Raw genomic sequence first — 22,708 nt, 5'->3', positions numbered from 1 at the left:
TCCTATAATCCTAGCTACTAGCAGGCTGAGATCTGTGGATTTATAGTTTGAAACCAGCCTCAGCAGGAAAGGCTGTGATACCTTGATCTCCCATTAACCACCAAAAAGCCAGAAGTGGAACTGTGGCTCAAGTAGGAGAGCATTAGCACTAGCCTTGGCAAATGTCACACACACACACACACACACACACACACACACACACACACACAGCACACCTATGGCCCAGAACAGAACTGCAGTCTGTTTCCTGGCCTCCTTAGCCCTCTCCCTCCCACTGCCCCACCAGTGTACACTGGTGTCTAAAGCCAGAACCATGAGTCCCGAAGTTGTCACACAATGCCTGGAACAACAAGTACTTACCACGCAGGGGATATGTATTGAGTGCCTACTATATACTGTACATTTCTTGGTCCTTGGTAAGGTTCTCTCCCTGAGAGCTCCATGCAGATGCCCCCCACCTCGTTAAGTCTCCACCTGGTTACCTGGCTAACTCGCATACCTGGAGGCAGTTACCTCCCCCTTCCCTGAGGTCACATCGTAATCCACCTGGCCACATTTCCCCATCCCTGCCCTACATAAGGCATCCCCCAGGGGTGACTCATGCCTGCACCTTGAACTTGGGAGCAGGTCATCAGAATAAGCTTTCTCTCCTGCAAACCTGATGGAATCTATGGCCTAGTCCAGGACCTGGGCATCATTAATGCTGCAGTCCTTCCTATTCATCCTGTTGTGCCTAACCCACATACACTCCTTTCACAGATACCTCCTGGTACCACCCACTTCTCAGTGCTGGACCTCAAGGATGCATTTTTTACAATCCTCTTGCATCCCAACTGTTAGGACCTCTTAGCCTTCATCTGGGTGGACCCAGATACCTCCAGGGCACAACAGCTAACCTGGACAGTCCTCCTTCAGGGGTTCCAAGACAGCCCCCATTTTTTTTGGACAAGCTTTAGCAAAGGATCTTCTCTCTCTCCAGGTATCCCCTAGTGTCATTCTTCAGTATGTGGATGATCTCTTGCTTTGCATTCCTTCCCTCGAGTTGGCTTGCCAACACAGGGCTGACCTAAACTTCCTGTTGGCCAAAGGATATAGTCTCCCCTTCTAAGGCCCAGATAACAAAGCCGGAGGTAACGTACCTGGGCCTCTCCATAACTCCTACAGAGAGAAGAATTACTCTTGATAGAAAAGCTTATATTGAGTCTCTCTCTGTCCAACAGACCAACGAGGACATTCTGTCCTTCCTGGGACTTGCGAGCTTTCTTCGCATTTGGATACCTGGGTTTGCTATTTTGGCTAAACCCCTTTATGAGGCAGCCAAAGGTTCCCTAAAAGAGCCGCAGGACCCCACAAAGCCCATTGACACCCCATTTAAGATACTGAAGCAAGCGCTTCTATGGGCTCCAGCACTGGCGCTGCCCAACCTTAAAGAACCCTTTTTACTTTATGTCACTGAGAAGTGGGGAATTGGCCTTGGGGTTCTTGGACAAATGTCAGGCTCCTCTTTTAGACCTGTGGCCTACCTTTCAAAACAACTAGATGCAGTGGTAAAAGGCTGGCCAGCCTGCCTTTGAGCTTTGGCAACAGTGGCCACCCTAGCACAGGAGAGCACAAAGCTCACTTTTCGCCAGCTCACTACCATTCGCTCTCCCCACAGGCTAAAGGACCTTTTATCTCATAAAGCCCTGTCTTCCCTCTCCCCTTCTCACCTACAGCTGCTTCATGATACTTTTATTGAGAACCCTGACTTCTCACTGGAAAGCTGTTCCCCTCTTAATCCAGCCACTTTGCTTCCGTCCAATTCTAACCCTCTGTCCACTCCTGTACAGAAACCTTGGAGGAAGCCACACCCCATTTTACAGGTATCTCAGAAGCCCCCCTTTCTGACCCAGAAGACACCTGGTACATCGGTGGCAGTTCCTTCCACACTCACCCCTTCAGCCAGTTGAGTTGCGGGTCATGCCATCGTTAGTGACTGCACCATTATTGAAAGCAGCCCTCTGCCCCCTGGCACTACCTCACAAAAGGCAGAACTTATAGCCTTAACCAGGGCCTTAACTCCAGCCAAGGGCCAGAGGATTAACACTTATATAGACTCAAAATATGTCTATCATATTCTTCATTCACATGCAGCCATCTGGAAGGAGTGTGGTTTCCTGTCTACTAAAGGGACCCCCATCACTAATGCTTCCCTTATTCTTAAGCTCCTAGAAGCGGCTTCCCTTCCCCAACAGGTAGCTGTCATTCACTGCCGAGGACACCAGACAGAACCTGATGTCATTATGGTTGGCAACTCAAAAGCATACTAAGAGGCAAAGAAAGCAGCCCAGAGACAACTTCTAGCATCCCTACTTCCAGTATTGCCCCCAGTTCAACCTTCTTCCACCCCACAGGAGCTGGAGGAACTCACTCATCAGGGAGCCTCCCAGGAAGCTCAGGGATGGTGGTCCCTAGCAGGACGATTTGTTCTCCCTGAGACCCAAGCAGACAGCTTCCTTTCCCAGGTGCATCAGGCCTTACACATTGGATACAAGCCTCTCTCCCACCTCAAGCCTGTACTCCATTGCTCTAGCCTAACTGCTCAACTGAAGGCCATTACCCAAGCCTGCCCCACCTGTTCCCTTACCTCCTCACAGGGTGGTCTCCAACCAGCTGCGTTCCCCACACACCAAGCCCAGGGACATACCCCAGGGGAAGACTGGCAGATGGACTTCACCCACATGCCTCCATGTAAGTGGCTGAAATACCTTTTAACCATGGTAGACACATTTTCAGGATGGATTGAGGCCTATCCTACAACATCAGAGACTGCTGACACTGTTGCCTCTGTCCTAATAAAAGAAATTATTCCTAGGTTTAGCCTACCCAGGTCACTTCAATCTGGCAATGGAACTGCCTTCATTTCCAAGGTGACTCAACAGGTAGCCGCCTCTTTAAATACCCAGTGGAATCTTCACATTCTTTATAGGCCTCAGTTATCTGGAAAGGTTGAGTGAATGTGCTCGTCAAGACACAGCTTTCGGAAGTGGTGCTGTGGCTCAAGTGGTAGAGCACTAGCCTTGAGATGAAGAGCTCAGAGACAGCGCCCAGGCCCAGAGGTCAAGCCCCACAACTGACAAAAAAAAAAAAAAAAAAAAAAAAAAAAAGACCCAGCTTTCTTAACTCTCTTAAGAGCTCCAGCAATCCTGGCCAGAACTGTTACCTCTGACGCTCACCAGCCCTACTTTTCTCAGTCCTTTTGAATTGATGTATAGAAGGCCTTTTCTTCTTGGTAATTTCCCTACTGACAGTACCAAGACTCCACTGATAGACTACCTTCCTGTGCTAACCTTCCTTAGGCACATGTTACACCAACATGCTGACCAATATCTCCCTCAGCCTCACCAAGGCCCCTTTCCCACTCCCCCAATCTTGCCTGGGGATCAAGTGTTTCTCAAGACCCTTAATCCATCTGGGTTACATCCGAAGTGGACAGGCCCTCCCCAGGTTCTTCTAACCACCCCCACCACGGTCAAGCTCCAGGGACAGACTCATCTGTCAAGGGCTTCTGCTCCTGCCCCTTCTTCTTCTTCTTCTTCTTCTTCTTCTTCTTCTTCTTCTTCTTCTTCTTCTTCTTCTTCTTCTTCTTCTTCTTTAAATAAATGATCCCTTTTATTGTAAGTAATGTGTGGCACTGGCCTGGTTTTGCACTGCAAGCACTTGGTCAAAGTATAGTCAGGTAACTATGGCTGCCGGTTCTTCTGCATAATCCACAATTCAGACACAGAGTTGGGTGGGCGGGAGGAGTAGAAGGATGGCAGAATGCACACTGATCCAGCCCCAGGTAGATGCACCCCATGGAATGATGAGAAGCTCGCAGAATGGCCCTTTCCCATGTCAAGTCCTAGAGCTACTAGGAAACTGCTTTGAGTCCAGGACATCCTAGAGCCCCACAACGTTTTTTATCGGGATGAGTGAATAAGAAACAATAAATTAAAATCAGGCAGCAGCTTGGTCCTGATGCTGAGCCAGCATGTCCACAGTTTTTGGCCTTGGACTCAGGGCCTGAGCACTGTCCCTGGCTTCTTTTTGCTCAAGGCTAGCACTCTGCCACTTGATCTACAGCGTCACTTCTGGCCATTTTCTATATATGTGGTGCTGGGGAATCAAACCCAGGGCTTCTCTTGCCGCTAGGCCATATTCCCAGCCCTGGAAATTCATTTTTAACATACATTTCCCTGTGAGGGGAGACCCTGCAGTGGGCCGCTGCGAGAGCCTGAAGCGGGAAAACACATCAAGTGCAGAGTCAGTGGCAGCACGCTCTCTTTCCTCTTGGGGGGATGGGCCAAGGAGTGCTACAGCCGTCGGGGGTGTGGGGGGCGTGGAGAGGCTGAGCTGCCACTTGGCAGCCTTGGTCAAGATGAGGGACCAGTCACCACCCTGAACAAGGGCTGAGGTGCAGGCATGCTCCTGCCCCTTCTATACCAACATTGACTTCAAGGTACACCTGTTCCCCCCTTGGGCTGTCTCACATACCTGAAGACCCAAGTGAGTAACTGAGCCAGCTGCCTTCCACACACCTCTTGCCCCATCCGTTTGTCCTCCAAGCCATTAGCACCCAATTTTCTTTTTCCGTTTCAGTAATATTTTTTTTTTTATTGTCCAGCCCCAGCCTTAGGAGACCTTTTGGAGACTTTATCTAAGGACCTATCACCAAGGGATGATCGCTGCTTGCTGCCTTCTCCAGGAGGGGCCACATTTTCACCTTTTACCCCTTTTATGCCCTTTGACAGTAGGAAGTAGCCAGAAAGAGTCTGTGCCCTTTTTCATAATTACTACAAGGCTGGAATGTAAGGTCCTCTCCCCCAGGGCTCCATGCAGATGCCCCCCACCTGGTTAAGTCTCCACCCAGTTACCTGGGTAAACCACATACCTGGTTACCTGGGTAACCCACATACGGGGGCGGGGGGTGGGACAGTTGCCTCCCCCTCCCCTGAGGTCACCTCCACTTGGCCACACCTCCCCATTTCTGCCCTACATAAGCATCCCTGAGGGGTGACTCACTCTCTTGACCGCCTTTTACACCTTGAACTTGAGAGCAGGTGAACAGAATAAACTTTCTCTCCTGCCTGAACACCGCATGGCCTTTTCCTTTACCGACTACCTACTTTATAAAACCTAACACCCTGCCCATTTTCCTTGCTCCCTGGCTACCAAATTCCAAAGCTGTAGGAATGGTTGGGATGCATACCTGCCCTTTCCTGGAAGCTTTCTAGTTAACTAAGGGGAAAGGATTTGCCAGGACGGCATTGTTAGGGCTGACCTGAAAACTGGAGTAACTAAATCTAAGTTTTAGTGTTAAAATTATAACAGCTTCTAAACCCTGGTGATGACTCCATGATAGAGGGCTGCACCCCCACCCATGAGACTAGTTTCTTATAGTTTGACATTTAAAAATGTAGGGAGTACTTGTTCACCTCTATACCTGGGTAGCAACCATGGTAACGGACAGTAAAAATGATCATAGTCATAGACTATAGAAATAACCATAATAGTAGTAGAAATGCCATGGTAACTGTTGGGTTGGTTTACTTATGATTGAGTACTGGATTGTTTTAGCCCGCTCAAGCTTGCTTAGTGGTAATGGGAAAACATGGTCGCAATTGTTAAAATAAAGTTGGTACTAGGTCAGCCTGACCGCAATATTCTGCTTTTGTAAATGGCTTGCTTAACCCATTTGTGACTTGCTCTACCCCCTGCATCAGTGCTATGTGACCACCTATTGTCAATTCCTGATATGGAGGCCAGTTCCCGATATCAAAGCCAAAATAGATAAGTGAAAGGGTAGATCAATAGAAATAGGACAAGACTTGCTTGCTAAATGCCATCCAATCAAGTATCTGCCAAATTGGAAATACCCTGTCCCTGTTGTAATCACAATAAAAACCTTGCCTATCTGAGGGTTGGGACTCTCAATCCAGATCCGCTGTGGGTTTGCATCGATATCTGCTCCTTGGTGGTCTTTGGGGACCAGAAATCTAGGCATAACAGCATGAATGGCCATGGCTCTCCAGTGGACTGCCGGACCAGCTCCTCAAAGGAACCCACGAGCAAAACAGAGGAAGCTTGGAATTAAAGTGCCTCTTACATGGTCAGTGAAACCAATGAGCATTGTGGAGTCAGTTAATGCAAGCTGATTTATTGGACTCTACCATGTGCAAGTCACACTTTCCTAAGTAAAATGGGTCACCATTCCCTCCCCTCTTATCCTTAACACCTCCCCAGATCATTTTGGCATACTTAGATTTCCCCAATTGTCCACACAATGCCTTGGAGAATTGCCCCTTCCTCTAGGAACCAATCAAAATTCACTCATTACAATTGCTTGTTTATGTTTTAGTTTATGCTTCTCATCTCACCAGTGGCCTCCTGCTGTGGAGGAGTAGATCTGGGGCTGCCCACCCATCACCCATAGAAGGTAGAATGTGACCTCCTTGACCAACTGCGTATTTCTAAACTGTCAAACATGCTTATATTGAAATGACTGCCAGAATCCTTTTCCAAAAGCTAACTGAATCTGGAGGTATCCTGAGACATCGTTCTAGGAGGTCTGAACTTAAGTAGGTTCTGCTATGGGCTGGGAATGTGGCTTAGTGGCCAAGAACTTGCCTAGCATGCATGAAGCCCTGAGTTCAATTCCTCAGTACCACGTAAACAGAAAAAGCTGGAAGTGGCACTGTGGCTCAACAGGTAGAGTGCTAACCTTGAGCAAAAGACACTCAGACAGGGCCCAGGCCCCAGGACTGGCAAAAAAAAAAAAAAAAAAAAAAAAAAAAAAGGTAGGTTCTGCTACTAACTACTGAAAGCATATGTCTATGCTTTCAACTACTGGTGTGACCTTGGCAAGTCCTTGGTGGTGCTCAGTAAATGAGGGGTGGATGATGGGCAGATACATGGAGGAGAAAACTACCAAGAGGGGTAGATGATGGGCAGATACATGGAGGAGAAAACTACCAAGATTGTATTTCTACACTCTTGGATCTTTATAGAAAAGGGCAAGTCAGACAACCTGAAGGATAGACCCTCACTCTATAGCCGCAGGCCCATACAGACACAGGGGGCCAAACCTCAATATGCAAAACTGCTTTGACATGCAGGCAGGGCAATTCACCTAAGCCCAGCTGTAAACAATCCATTGTGGGCCCAAGGAAAAGCCACCAGCTTCCTAGACCTAGTGGCTCCTTCATTAACCTCTGCCTCCTTGCTCAGACCCCATATAAGCCTGGTCCCAAATTCACCCCCTTGCACAACCTCCAAACCCTCTGGAAGGTCTGTGTCCCTGGCTGTTCCTCAATAAACAGTCCTCACCTGTTGATGGTAAACAGTCCTCTGTTCCTCAATAAACAGTCCTCACCCATCGAGTCCTGCCTATTCCTTTTCCATTCTCCTCCATTTTCCCAACACATGGTCCCCGAAATCCGGGAGAGGAAAAGCGCCTGGGGTGACTGGGTCCCCCCACCCACCTCCTGGCTGCTTCTCATGGAGCCTTTTTCCTTCTCTTTCCGAGGCCTTTCTCCATCGGGAGCGCAGAGCCCGCCGAGCTTACTTGGGGCTGAACAGCCGCCTGAACCGACCTCGTGGCCTTCGCCTCCCTAAGCAGTGCATGCCTCGTGGACAGCTGCCCCGCGTGGCTTGAGGTATTATTATCCCCCTGCATAAACCCAGAAAAGGCCTCATCTCCCCTCCTGTTCTCTTTCCCTCACCTGTCCCCGGACTCCCATCTCCAGGCAGGAGGCCCTTTGCCTTTTGACCGACTCCACCCACCACCCAGTAAAAGTCTTCAGGACCAGGTAAACCAGCTGGGTCCGTGGCAGAGCCACCCCGACATGGACCTGGAGACCCAAGGAGTCCCCCACCTTCCTGTCTGTGGGGTCCCCAGAGACTCCAGGAGTCTCATCCACTCCTGACCCTCTGACACCCTTTAATTAGGACCTTTGCGGAAGCCCTCTCCTAATTATTGGGATCCTTCAGTTCACCTCGGGACGCCTCAAGTGGTAGGACAGGCTCCTACCAAATTTTCCAAATTGTCTCCAGAGACACCCCATTGGCATGCCCGCGGTCTAACCTTAAGACTCTCAGCTGACTGATTTACAGTCAGAAAACTGACTTGTTTGCCTACCACAGTCTGACCTCACTAAACCATGGCCACTGTTAGCATAAATTCCGAACCTTCCATTTTACTCTTACTGATTTAAGCATTGCCAAGTTCCCCTACACCCAAGCCCTTCTCTGCCTCCACTCCAGAGACAACTCCCCCTGCTCATCCTATTCTACCTACCAAGTCCTTCTCTGACCTTTGCTGAAGTCCACCCCTCTGCTCCTCGCCTTGCTGACCAAGTCCTTCTCTGCTGTAAACCTCCCAGCTCTCTCTCTCCTAGAAAGGGAACTTTCCTTGCTTTGTAGCAATCTCCATCTCCCTCTCCATATCACCCATACACTATATACTCCATTTTCTCTTTTTTCACAAAATACACTTAACGCATTTCATTCATTTATCTAAAACTAAGTCAACGAATTTCATGGACCCCATCTGAGACTGTTACTGAGGCTGCTAGAAACTCAACTTAGAAAACACTCACATCAGAACAAAGCAGAAGCAAATGATGCAAGGAGAGAGGGGGAGACACTGCAAATAAAAGAGAAGTGGCCTAGAGTCTCAGATTTTCTACTTACTGATGATGTATTGCTACAAGTTTTAAACAACTATTAGTGTATTTGCAAATAATCCTGCCTCAGGAAATGGAAACTCATGAGCTGATATGGAAGACGAGGGAAGAACAATCAATGGAAAGAATCCTAGTTTCCACCCAGGGAACAATATTTCTGTAGCCAGAATAATTGAAACTGTGATGACTTGTTTAGAACTCAAGTACTATGAGTAGTATATTGTTATTAATGAACTGGTTGGTGGGAAGTGTGTGTGTGTGTGTGTGTGTGTGTGTGTGTGTGTGTGTATCTCTATGTGTCTATTGGTAGATGTGGCTAAATGTGTAAGACAGAGATGTGAATGCACATTTTGATCTCACATACTAGGAAATCAATAAATATTCTCTAAAACTGATTAAAAAAATCAACTGGATACTGGACACCAGTGACTCATTCCTGTAATCCTTCCTGATCAGGAAGCTGAGATCTGAGGCTTGAGGTTTGAAGCCAGCCCAGGGAGAAAAGTCTGTGAGACTCTTATCCCCAATAAACTACTCAGAAAAAAGCCAGGAGTGGTACTGTAGCTCAAGTGGTAGAATACCAGCATTGAGCACAAAGCAGCTCAGGGACAGCACCAGGCAGTGAGTTCAAGCTGTGGGTCCAGCAGGAAAAAAAAGAAGAAAAGAATAATTATTTACAAATATGAAGATAATTTTGAGAAGCAGACACTAGGATGTCCAATATGTTTAACAGTGGAAACTAGTTGAATAATGATAGTATTACTGAACATTGAACGTATGAACGCACAAACACACAGTATTTGTATAATGTTTAAATGATAATTATTAAAATAATGGGTGAGATCATTTACCATTACATCACCTCCATTCCTGCTGACAGCCCTTCCACTTGTGTCCTTGAGAGTGAGACCCAGGCAGGGGCCTCCTCTAAGTTCCTTCTTAAAGGCTAGCCATCCTGGATCAGCAGTTCCATAAGCCCAAGTCTTTTCTCCTTCCTGGCTCCTGTAACTACATTCCTCTTTAGCCTGTCTGGATTCTCTAAGTAAAAACTGTCTGCTCCCAGCAAACTTCTGTTGACCTTTTTCCTCTCTTAGTTCTCTCCTTTTTTCTCCACCTCAAAAATCCCATAGCACACCCAAAACAAATCTCTTTGGGCTGGGAATATGGCCTAGTGGCAAGAGTGCTTGCCTTGTATACATGAAGTCCTGGGTTCAATTCCCCAGCACCACATATACAGAAATGGCCAGAAGTGGTGCTCAAGTGGCAGAGTGCTAGCCTTGAGCAAAAAGAAGCCAGGGACAGTGCTCAGGCCTTGAGTCCAAGCCCCTGGACTTGCCAAAAAAAAAAAAAAAAAAAAAAAAAGCTATCCCTTTTGCCTTAGGGACTCAGACACTAAACCATTCCTTTTCTCTTTCCTGAGCCTACTCACTCAAAGTCTGGATTCTTAATTTCTCCCTCAAGGCAAACTCCTTTAGGAAATTGCAGAGTAAAAATCTCTTCCTCTCTGCCTCTACCCTATCCCCTATCCAAGGGCTCAATTCAATTGCCTTCAGGCCTTAGAAACCTGTTTGGCCACCAATTCTCTTTAGAGGTCTTGGAGAGTGACACCTAGGAAGAGATAAAGGACACTTGGAGGTTCTGCAACTCCCCATTTTTCCACCAAGCTTACTCTTCTCAGGGTTAAAATATCCAATTCTTACACTAACGTGCCTCAGCATCAAAATTGTTTGAAAGGTTTTCTGTTCTTGTTATCAATGTTTGTTTACGCGTGGAGATTCTGTTAAATTCTCTTTGTTTAGTATTGCCTGTTTATATAAAACTGACCTTGTGGTTCTATCCTGTTGGAAAAAATAATCATTTTGTCACTGGAATTCCAGAAAACTTAACTCTCAGCCATTCCTTTCTAATTATGCCTCAATGTCCCCTACTTTATTAGGAAGGGACTTGCTTTCTAGACTTAAAGTTTCCTTATATGTACCTCTCCTAAAATCCACCACTGTTTTCCTCCTCCAGATAAAATTGGACTCTGGTGAGCTCCCTCCCCAAGCCCAATCCTCCACTTTCCCACCCTCCTCCCAGAAGCAAATCCCCTGCTCTGGGACATGTCACACCCTGCTGAGGCTTCCCACCACCAACTGGTCCTTATCTCTCTTGAAGACCCCACCACTTTTGTAACCCAAGAACAATAGCCACTTTCTCCACTACCTGCCTCAGACTAAAGCCTATTCTCTGCCTTCTCTCAGCCTCTCTCCTAACTCCTATCCATACTCCTCATAATACCCCAATCCTGGAAGTCAAAAGGCCAAATGGCTCCTAGCTTGGTTCAAGACATCCTATTTCACCACGCTCTATTGTGTCCAATCCCTACACCCTGCTCTCCCATATCCCCCCTAATTACTCATTCTTTTCAGTCTTTGACCTAAAGGATGCCTTCTTTATGATCCCCATACACTCCACCTCTAGGCCCCTTTTTGCCTTTACCTGGGAAGACCCAGACACCCTCCAGGCCCAGCAGCTAACCTAAACTGTGCTTCCCCAAAGGTCCCGTGACAGCCCCCATTATTTTGGTCAAGCCCTGCAAAAGGATTTGGCCTTATTAGATCTCTCCCTTAGCCTCCTCCTTCAATATGTAGATGACCTTCTCTGCAGCCCTCTACTCTCCTCCTTAACTCCCTTGCTTCCTGGGGTTATAGGGCCTCCAAAACCAAAACCCAATTATGCCAAAGATCAGTTATATATTTGGGACTAACCATTTTCCAAGAGTGATGAGCTATACCTCCCCATAGGTTTCAGGAGCTCCCCAACCCATGCCTCCCCCACCCCCCGCCCAATCCAAGTGAGACCTGGCCATCCTCGGCCATCTCTAACTTCCACATCTGGATCTGTTACAGGGTTTGAGGGAGGAAATTCCACGTCCCTCCAAGAGTCTACCACTCAGAGACAGTCTCAAGCAAAAAGATGGATTTATTGGGGAAGCAAAAAGCGAACTGACCAGCCAGGGACACAGTATAGACTTGGGAGCTGTCACCGTGACCTTGAGCAGTCCTCAAATTGGGGGTTTATAAAGGTAAAAGTGTAGCACAGATGTAAGGGGTTGACGCATGTAGGGGGCAGAGCATGCAACAAAGCAAGCATGGCACAGATGTAGGAGGTTGGCACAGGGGGTAGAGCAAATAACACATTAAGCAAGCCATTTACAGAAGCAGAATTTTGGGATCAGGTTAACATAATCTGCTGCCCCTAACATTTCTTACCATGTTTCCCTAATCAAGATGGAGTCAGCTGTACTCCTTACAACAGATCCCCAACTTTCCTCTTATAACCCAACCTCTGTACTCTGCCCCTCCTGTTCCCCCAATCTCTCTCAGCTCCTATCTGCCAACTTAAGCTCTCTCTGTCCAAGGCCTCTACCCTCTCCCTCCTAGACCTTAACAAACCCATTTTCCTTTTCTCACACACAAAGGACAGGCATTAGCTATTCTCTGTCAAAAGGGAGAAGACACCTTTCACCCCCTAGGGTACTGTAATGGCGTCTGAGAGGGGAATCCCCCACCCCTCCAAGAGTCCACCACTCAGAGACAGTCTCAAGTAAAAAAATGAATTTATTGGGGCTGGGAATATGGCCTAGTGGCAAGAGCGCTTGCCTCCTATACATGAAGCCTTGGGTTCGATTCCCCAGCACCACATATATAGAAAATGGCCAGAAGTGGCGCTGTGGCTCAAGTGGCAGAGTGCTAGCCTTGAGCAAAAAGAAGCCAGGGACAGTGCTCAGGCCCTGAGTTCAAGGCCCAGGACTGGCACCAAAAAAAAAAAAAAATGAATTTATTGGGGAAGCTCCGGGTGGACCCATCCCAGGTTTCAGAAAAACATATAACACAAAACAGGACAGTGGCACAGAGACTTACTTCCAGGAGGATTTCCAAGTACCAACAAACCAATTCAGCTCCAATGGAGAGCTGAATTGAGACGCCATAGGGATGAGAGACACAAGACTTGAACATATGGCATGGCGTAATGGCGCCTGAGCTGGCCTGCCCCTAAATAGGGTCAGGTCAGGGGGCTGGGTCACAGGAAGCTCCCAGTTGTAAGCACTTGACCGACAGGTTCAGTCACCTATAGGTCATGTGCCCTCCCCAGTCTGTTGGGATTCAGGAACTCCCATTACCTGGGGATGGGGCTTCCCTTCCTGTAGGAATCCAGGCATGCCCATCAAGAAGTGGAGTGCAGGGCTGGGGATATAGCCTAGTGGCAAGAGTGCCTGCCTCGGATACACGAGGCCCTAGGTTTGATTCCCCAGCACCACATATACAGAAAACGGCCAGAAGCGGCGCTGTGGCTCAAGTGGCAGAGTGCTAGCCTTGAGCAGGAAGAAGCCAGGGACAGTGCTCAGGCCCTGAGTCCAAGGCCCAGGACTGGCCAAAAAAAAAAAAAAAAAAGAAGTGGAGTGCAATTGAGCTGGGGGGAGAGGGGAGAGAGAAGGGAGGCACTATTGTTTACAAGGAGAGGGAATCTTCCCAGGCTTCTAAGCAGCCGGGGCTGTGGAGATAGTGGAGATGGAGTCAGCTTCTGCCCTCTTTGGCTGGCCACATCTGACCTCCATATTACAGGTACCTATCCAAACAACTGTATTGGGGGGGGGGGGAGGGCATTGTCTCCAGGTTCCAGCAGCTGTGGCACTCATAGCCCGAGACCCCCCAAAATTCCCTCAACAGCCTGCTCCACATTCTAACCACTCATTCCCTTAAGGATCTCCTCAGCCACAAAGCCTTTCTCTCCTTGCCTCCCTCCCGACTCCAGACTCTTCATGCCTTTCTCCTTGACCCTACCCCATTCTTTGAACAAACTACCCCTCTAAACCCTGCTACCCTCTTGCCCACCTCAGCCCAAGAACCAGAATTTCTCATATATCCTGCTCTGAAACCCTAGATGTCTCTCTAAACCCATTCTCCCACATCTCAGACCTGCCTATTCCTGGAGCCCCTGACTGGTTTGTGGATGACAGCTCTCTTGATGCTTTCCCTATGTGACAGGATATGCCATTATTCAAGGTAACCCAGAGGAACCCAGCCATCCTGTACACATGGAAGTGAAATCATTACCCCCACCACCACTTCACAGAAGGGGAGCTGGTTGCTCTAACACTCACCCTCTACCATGATGCCCTTCACCATGCTGCCGGTCAGAACATCTATATGGACTCAAAATCTATCACTCCAACATCCTACTTTGGAGGGAAAGAGGATGTTTAGCTCTAGAAGGATCCCTTTTATTAATGCCACCTGTTACGGGGTCTGGGCCGGGGAAGGTTCCATGTCCCCCCAATAGTCCACCACTCAGAGACAGTCTGAAGCAAAAAGACAGGTTTATTGGGGAAGCAAAAAGCGAACTGACACAGCACAGACTCGGGAGCTGAACTGCAACAGTGAAAAGTGGGCTGACTGGCCAGGGACACAGGGCAAACTTGGGAGCTGCCACCACGACCCTGAGCAGTCCTCAAATTGGGGTTTATAAAGGTAAAAGCGTAGCACAGATGTTGGGGGGCGTGGATGACACAGGAGTTGGGCATGCAATAAAGCAAGCATGGCACAGATGTAGGAAGTTGACATAGGGTGTAGAGCAAATAACAAATTAAGCAAGCCATTTACAGAAGCAGAATTTTGGGGGTCAGGTTGACCTAATCTACTCCCCCTAACATTTCCTACCATGTTTCTCTAATCAAGATGGAGTCAGCTCTACAATACCACCCTTATCCGAGACCCCCGAGCAGGCAGCCTTCATTCACTATCATGGACACCAAAAGGGGAAAGATTACATTTCCCTCCTTAACCACCTTGCAGACTCACTAGCCCACAAAGCAGCCACTGCTCCGTAGCAGGATGAGGCCCAGCTCCTCTTCTAGACAGCAGTGACGAAGAAAAGAGTAAGGAGAAATGTAAACCAAAAGGAATGTTAGTAAAGAGAGCCTAGGAAGGGGCTGGGGATATGGCCTAGTGGCAAGAGAGCTTGCCTCGTATACATGAGGCCCTGGGTTCGATTCCCCAGCACCACGTATACAGAAAACGGCCAGAAGTGGTGCTGTGGCTCAAGTGGCAGAGTGCTAGCCTTGAGCGGGAAGAAGCCAGGGACAGTGCTCAGGCCCTGAGTCCAATGCCCAGGGCTGGCCAAAAAAGAAGAAAAGAAAAAAAAAAAAAAAGAGAGAGCCTAGGAAATGGAAATTGAGGAAAAAAGAAGTTGTTTCCTCTGGATAAGAAAGGATTTGGAAAGGAAGACAAACCCCAGAAAGATTAAGTATGTGGCAGATGGTATGAGTATGTCTTAAAAGATAAGAGCTTGAGTTCATTCTGAAGAACCTGAGCAGCCGGTGCACCTCCATATTGTAGCTTGGGCCTGACCAGGCCCTGAAGCTTCCTGGAATAACTGCAGAACATGTCAATGTGAACAGCCTGAACAAAATGCAGTCTAAAATAGTGAAGGTAGCCAGAGAGACTTCATTTGACCAGAGGTCAGTTAAAGTTAGAATGCTTTCGCCATTGTGACACAAAGGAAATGTATTGAAGTGTGGCCAGTGTGTTTTGTGTTCCTGAAACATGGTTAATGTGTTGTGTCCCTCATAAATGAGGGTAGCCACTTCTGAGAAATAAGGCCCACTCCCAGCAGGTGTGTGCTTAAGACCACAAACCTGCCGCTGTGACAAAGTACAGAAGTGCAGAGATTCCAGAAGGGTCAATAACCCCTTTGGGCAGTGAATCTCTCATAATGACCAAGTAATCAAGAAAGTGTCAGTAACTTCTTTGGGCAGTGAAACTCTCATAATAACCAGTAATCAAGAAATAACAGGAAATACCTGAAGTTCCAGATGTCCCCTCAAGTTAAGAATGACGCAGGCGACCCAGATCATTTGTGTAAACCAATCATTTCGAACCCCATAAGCTAGTCAGGTCCATTCCGGCCATTGATTAGGCCAATCATTCTTAAGAATTATTTTATAACTTTCCCGTAATACGAAATGATTTGCTTTGAGTTGCTATGCTGTTTTATGATTTTCCCATGGTGTGACATGATTTGCTGTGTGATGATGTGACCCATGGAATGTTCCCCCAAACCCTATAAAAACCCTGCTGGATGAAGGGTCAGGGCTCTCCATTCAGACAATCGTGAGCCCAGGCTCGAGCTCGCAATACTCTTGTGTGATTACATCGGCTTTCGGCTCCTTGGTGGTCTTTGGGGACCCCGAAATCTGGGCATAGCAATTCTTTATGTCCCATCTATAAAAATGTTTATGTCAGGGTCCTTCAAATGAACACCTTTTAACACAAATACCATTTTTCCTGTTTAATATGTAAGTTGCCTTGAATACAGAGCTAAAAGAACACCAGCTCCTGCATTCTTTGTTGTCAGCATAAAGGCTTAGTGACACCCTCAATGTCTTAAGTATTAATTAAGTATCCTAAAGTGTTATATGCAATTCAGAACAACTGTATTTCTATTTGGTCTCCTTGTTGCTTTAATTGGAAATAAAAAAGGGTTTTGTGGCAAAGACAGCCCAGACAGAAAAATCCCTCCAAACCTCCATCTCCCAACCAACCAGCAAAGAGCCAGGCTAGAAGCATGGCTCAAGCGAACTGGCCAGCCAAACACTGGAAGTGGCACTGTGGCTCAAAGTGGTAGAGTGCTAGCCTTGAGCAGAAGTGCTCAGGGACAGCGCCCAGGCCCTGAGTTCCAACTGGGATGAGCTATCCCAGCAACATCTTCAGGCCAGTCTGGACAATGAGGGAGCCTGGAGAGGAGTTAGAGGAAATGTTGTCCCATCCTACTTTGCGCCTGCCCTTTCAAGATTGACCAGAGCCGGGAGATCAAATGAGAAATAGTTGCTTGTCCACCTAATGTCATACCTGTCTACCTTACCTGCTATTTCTGTTTCCTATAAATTTCCCCTTCCCTGTAATAGGCCAAACTGGGATTATTCTCCAAATGGAACTTTTCTGGCATGTGCCCAGGGTGTTTTTCCTATGTCATTCTTACCAACTAGTCCTGCCACCTTGTCAGCCTTTTGCCTGATCTCACCTTTTTCAAGTTCTTCTTTAACAGGATAACAGCCCTCACTCAGGACACTACCTGGGAGCACATCAAGGCACTGCAGGGAACTGGACACTGCCCTTCCCTGCCCAGCACAGACCTGCACCCTGAAGAGCCCAGCCCCAGTGACTCCTCCACACCCCCATGGCAGCAGGAAGTAGCCAGAAAAGACCATGATGTCCTCAACTTTTTATACTCCAGGGTTTCAAATGATGGGAATCTGCTTTGTTCTCATAACTCCATGTTGCTCCCCTCTCAGCCCATTCTTTTTTTTTAAATTTATTTTTATTTTATATTTATTTATTTTACCAGTCCTGGGGCTCGGACTCAGGGCCTGAGCACTGTGCCTGGCTTCTTTTTGCCACTTGAACCACAGCGCCACTTCTGGCAGTTTTCTGTATATGTGGTGCTGGGGAATTGAACCCAGGGCTTCATGTATGGGAGGCAAGCACTCTTGCCACTAGGCCATATTCCCAGCCCTCAGCCCATTCTTTTTAGGTATCCAAAGATCCTATATAAAGGACTTGCCTCTCCCCTCTAGGCCCATTCTTCCTATGTATCCAAAGACAGAATATGAAGGATTAACCCCACCCTATTGTCCCAAGGGCCTACAGGCACCAGACAAAACCTCAGGTATGTGTGAACCTGCTTTGATGTGCAGGCAGAGCAATTCACCTAAGCCCAGCTGTAAACAATCCATTGTGGGCCCAAGGAAAAGCCACCAATTTCCTAGACCTAGTAGCTCCTTCATTAACCTCTGCCTCCTGTTCAGACCCCATATAAGCCTGGTCCCAAATTCACCCCCTTGCACAACTCCAAACCCACGGGAAGGTCCATGCCCTGTGCCCCTCGCTGTTCCTCAATAAGCAGTCCTCGCCTGTTGATGATCGAGTTCTGCCTATTCCTTTTCCATTTTCCTAACACAACCCATCCAGGGCTCTCTGTTATAAGTCTTGGTTCTACCAGACCTAGTATAGGCTTGTAATTCCAGCAACTCACGGGTTGAGGTTGGGGGACTGAGTGCAAGGCCAGCTTAGAATACAAACTAAGGTCCTGGCTTCTTGGCATGTGTTTTCTCTCTTGCGCTCTCTCTCTCTCTGTCTCTCTCTGTCTCTGTCTTTGTCTCTTTCTCTGTCTCTCTCTCCCCCTCTCCCTCTTTGGACATATTGCCAGCTGTCATTGAAAATGCTCCATTCCTTGGATTTCTCAGCAGCCATCTTTCCTAGTGCAGGTACTCTGGGCATACTGAGCTCCACACTGTATGCCTAGTGCGCCCCCTGCTGGAGCACCTGCTTTATACTCAGCCCTTTACAGAAGACAGCCCACCTCCAGTCACAGATTTTAGAAAGTTCTTCAAATGTTCTAAAGCAAGTGTTATTTGTTCTTCTTGCCTGACCACTCCTTTGTGAACTTCAGCCGATTTTTAACCTTCATCAGGAAAGACAACTGTATATATGCCTAAGCAACACACCACTAACATGAATAAACATAGTGAACCTGGCACATGTTTAAGGTATTACAAGAGAGCATCTTGACTTACGGCAAGCAACAATAGATACAACTTCTGGGTTTGTAGGGCGTGGTGATGCACACCAGTAATGCCAGCACTAAGGAAATTCAGGCAGGAAGATCAAGAGTTCATGAACATTATGTATCGAAAACCAAACAACTACTAAACATAAAAAGGTCTAGGATAAACCTATCAGTGGATCACAATAGCTCAACAGCTAATGTACACATAAGATGGGGATAAACAAAAACAACTCCAAGAGAAGGACACAGGAGAATTCTATTGCTGACATTATCTTTAAAGTTCTAGATGAATTTCCTGTGGCGCACTCTACGTGGTTACTGTATATGATTTTGGTACACTAGATATTGTATATATGCTACCTGATCTAGGAAAAGGAAAGAAAAATGAGGGTGTAAGATATCACAAGAAATGTATTCACTGCCTTATTATGTAACTGTACCTCCTTTGCACAACACCTTGTCAATAAAATTTAATTTAAAAAAAAGTTCATGAACAGTGTGGGCTACACAGTGAAAGCCTGTCTCATAAACAAACAGTACAGAGGCGGAGATCTGGATATCATCGTTGAAGGCCAGCCTGGAAAAAAAAAGTCACAAGACCCTATCTCAATCAATGGCTGGGCACAGTGGTACATGCCTGTCATCCAGAAACAGCAGGAAACACAAACAGGATCACAGTCCAGGCTTGCCAGAGTGGAAAGCCAGACCCCATCTTGAAACTAGACAATACAAAAAGGGGCTGGCCAAGTAGCTGAAATGGTAAAGCACCCACCTGCCAGAAAGTTTCCTGAGATGTTTATCTCTAATTCACCATCAAATATCTGAAGTAGAGGTATGGCTCAAGTGGTAGAGAACTAGCCATGAGGAAAAAAAAAAAAAAGGCCAAGGAAGATTCGAACCTCAGGACACACACACACACACACACACACACACACACACACACACACTATTAAGAACTTCTATGGCCAGGAAGTTTTCTAAGTATTTCCCCTGCTTACAGAATCTTGAACAGAAGTGACAAACATACATCATTACTTCAAATATGAAAGGAACAGAGTATTGACCAGTTGTAAGATCAAAAGGAACGTCTCAGCTCATTCCAAATAATGTGCAATGTATTCCTCACTGTCTTTACCACACACACGAAATCAGATGCAAAATCACTTAAAGTATTTTAATCCATAGTTGGAAGTGTTGTGGGTGGGGTTCATGGATTGACAGGCAATGAGACACTCAGATTCAAAAAATTAAAAAGAAAAACATTTTATTGAGCGAGAAAATACTGGCTCTCTCCAGGACTGCAGGTCAGGATCACAAGATGGAGCCCCTATCTCATGATGCAGCCCCCCCTCCCCCCCATCTCAGAAGGCTGTTTAGAAGCCCCCAAACTACAGGAAATTTCCCTTTAGCTTAACAATAGGGGATTGTTCCTTCTGAGAAGTGGCAGTCACAACAACCAGGTCAGGATCTTCACTGGAAATCATCTAACAACCAGGTGGCAAAACTGGATGAAACTCTGGGGGTGGGGGGGGGGCGGGTTACAGGTGTGATCAAAACAGAGCAAAACAAGTTCAGGGCAAGTTGGGTAAATACAACTACATAACTTTACAGCAGGGCCCAGCTTCTGAAAAGTTTTATATTGAACACTACAGAACAGTATTAGCAATACTTTGTTGTTGAAAGCTAGCATAGCAACAGATTAATTATCTTCATCACTTCAGGAGCAGTGTATTACTCTGTAATAATTCATGGTTAAAGGAGAAATTACAATTATTTGAAATTGAACAGTGGAAATGCTACTAATGAAACTTTACAAAATAAAGCTGAAGTGATATTTGGAGGGAAATGTATGACTTTCAATGCACTTACTACAACAAGGGAAGATAAGTGTGTCCAAGTCATAAAGTCAAAGCACTAAAGAAAGAACAAGTCTGGCACCAATGGCTCACGCCTGTAATCCTAGCTACTCAAGGAGGCTGAGCTCTGAGGATCGCAGTTCAAAGCCAGCCCAAGCAGAAAAGTCTGTGAGACTCTTATCTCGAATTAACCACCAGAAAACTGGAAGTGGTGCTGTGGCTCAAAGTGGTAGAGGACTAGCCTCAAGCTGAAGCGTTCAGGGACAGCACCCTGGCCCAGAGTTCATACCACAACCGAAGGGAATTTTTTTTTTTTTAATATATCAGGGGTATAGTTCAGGTGGTAGAGTACTTATTCAGCAAAGATGAGGCCCTGAGTTCCAGTACCACCAAAACAACAAAAGAAAAAACAAATGAAAGACATTGCTGTTTGAAAGAAACTAAGAAAGTGCAAGCCAGGCACAATGGTACAGCCTGTAGTCCCAGCATTCCTAGTGGCTGAGACAGGAAGACTACTTGAGCCCAGGAGTTTGAGGCGAGCTTAGGCAAACCTTGTCTCTTGAAAAAAATTAAAAACTAAACTAAAACTAAATTTGACATGCTGAATGACAACTCCTTTGTACAATGACTTAAAAGACAATTAAAAAAATAAAATTGGGGAGGGGGGATTGCTGGGAATGTGGCTTAGTGGTAGAGCACTTGCCTAGCATGCAAAAAGCCTTAGTTTCAATTCTTCAGCACCACATAACAGAAAAAGCCAGAAGTGGTGCTGTGGCTCAATTGGTAGAGCAAAAAGAAGCCAGGGACAGAGCCAAGGCCCTGAGGTCAAACCCCAGGACTGGCAAGAGTAAATAAATAAAATTGGATAAATTTTACTATGTTTAACTTACACATGAATAAAATTAATATGATTAATCTAATGAAATAGGCTGAGCTTCCGGTGAGCCTGGCCAAGCAAAGAAAGAAGCAAATCATATAAGTAAACAATACTAGGAATTTAGAAATACAATAAATAAACTGATTTTTGTGTTTTTGTTTTTTTTTTTGCCAGTCCTGGGGCTTGAACTCAGGGCCTGAGCACTGACTGTCCCTGACTTCTTTTTGCTCAAGGCTAGCACTCTACCACTTGAGCCACAACACCACTTCCAGCTATTTCTATATATGTGGTGCTGAGGAATCGAACTCAGGGCTTCATGTATATGAGGTGTGCACTTTACCACTAGGCCATATTCCCAGCCCCTAAATGAACTGATTATAGAGAGTAAAACTTGAAAAATCAAAACAGTACTCCAAATCTTCTACCAATTAGGGAAATCACATACCAATAAAATAGATAACTTTATTTTTAAAATTTCCAAACTTACCTAGGCATTACCAAATACTTGTAAGCCTAGAACTTTGGAAGTGAAAGCAGGATTGTGAATTAAATGAAGTTGTACTGGGTTAGGTGGACCAAATCCAACACTACCATGTCCTTAGCCGAATGGGGGAATTTGGCCCACAACACTCACAGGAAAGAGCACCTGGAAGAGGGAGACAGACTGAGTGATGTGCTTAGGAGCAAACTAACACCTAGAATGGCAGCAGACACCAGAAAATAGGAAAAGCCAAGGACAGGTTCTTCCTAGAGCTTTCAGAGGCAGCATGACCTTGTCAGCACCTTGGTTTTTGATTTCTTGGTTTCGGTGGCATTAAGCTACCTCACTAATGGTGATTTGCTTGGGTTAATAATCTAATAGAGTCCAACTAGGATCCTATGTCTCCTTGATTCCTGGGCCACATCCCCTCTACCTTCAGAACGCAGCTGCCCAAAACATAAGGCTGAATCTCAACTTTGGTCCTTCTCACCTTCTGACTGACACTAGATGGCACCAGAAGGCCAAGCCTTCTTGGCTTTGGGGCATAATGGTCAATAAGGGGACTCCTGAAGGAGAGAGTCACCAACTGGCTGGGAACTCAAACCTAAGACAATGATCAGACATTCTGTGCACCTTGTCCCTGTACCTGTTTGTTGTTGTTGTTTGGGTGTGGGGTGTTGTGTGTGTGTTTTGTCATATAGCAATGTGATTGGTCCCAACCTATTCCCTCATTTTTTCTCCCTGAATCTATTTCATATTTGGCTATATCATATGTTAGCCAGACAATGGTGACAATTATTTAGGTTACTCTCAAATGCTTGTTTTACTAAATCATTGCTATGAATAACTTACATAGGAGCAAATGTTCTTGTAGGGAAAATTATTGCAAGCAGTAATGCTATGATTTGAATGTATGTGTCCCTTCAAAGGTCCTGTTAGAAATGGAGCTCCGAGGTGAGACTTGTGAGAAGTGGTTAAGCCCTAAGACTGACACTCTTACAAAAGGTCTGGAGAGAGATAGCTAGGCCATCAGCCTTTCCATCTATTCCTCCTTGTGAAGAGATAGTAGATCTCTCTTTTGCAACCAATGCCATTTTTCCACAACACAAGGGAAGACTCAACAACAGGTGTGGGGACCAGGATTTCACCAAACACTGATATGCTAGAGCCTTATAATCTT

At 46.4% G+C, this 22,708-nt stretch overlaps 1 long non-coding RNA gene across 1 annotated transcript; it reads left to right on the top strand.

Moving 5' to 3' along the window:
- Nucleotides 1-2,494: 2,494 nt before the first annotated feature.
- Nucleotides 2,495-22,099, top strand: LOC125363189. The gene is made up of 3 exons (XR_007213190.1): nt 2,495-2,504; nt 15,644-15,782; nt 22,088-22,099. It is a non-coding gene; the product is annotated as an uncharacterized LOC125363189 (long non-coding RNA).
- The last annotated feature ends 609 nt before the right edge of the window (nt 22,100-22,708 follow it).

This window comes from Perognathus longimembris, chromosome 14 (assembly GCF_023159225.1).
Source record: "Perognathus longimembris pacificus isolate PPM17 chromosome 14, ASM2315922v1, whole genome shotgun sequence".
Lineage (NCBI taxonomy): Eukaryota > Metazoa > Chordata > Mammalia > Rodentia > Heteromyidae > Perognathus > Perognathus longimembris.
Note: the sequence above shows the minus strand (reverse complement) of the source record. Positions and strands in the feature narration are given on the sequence as shown.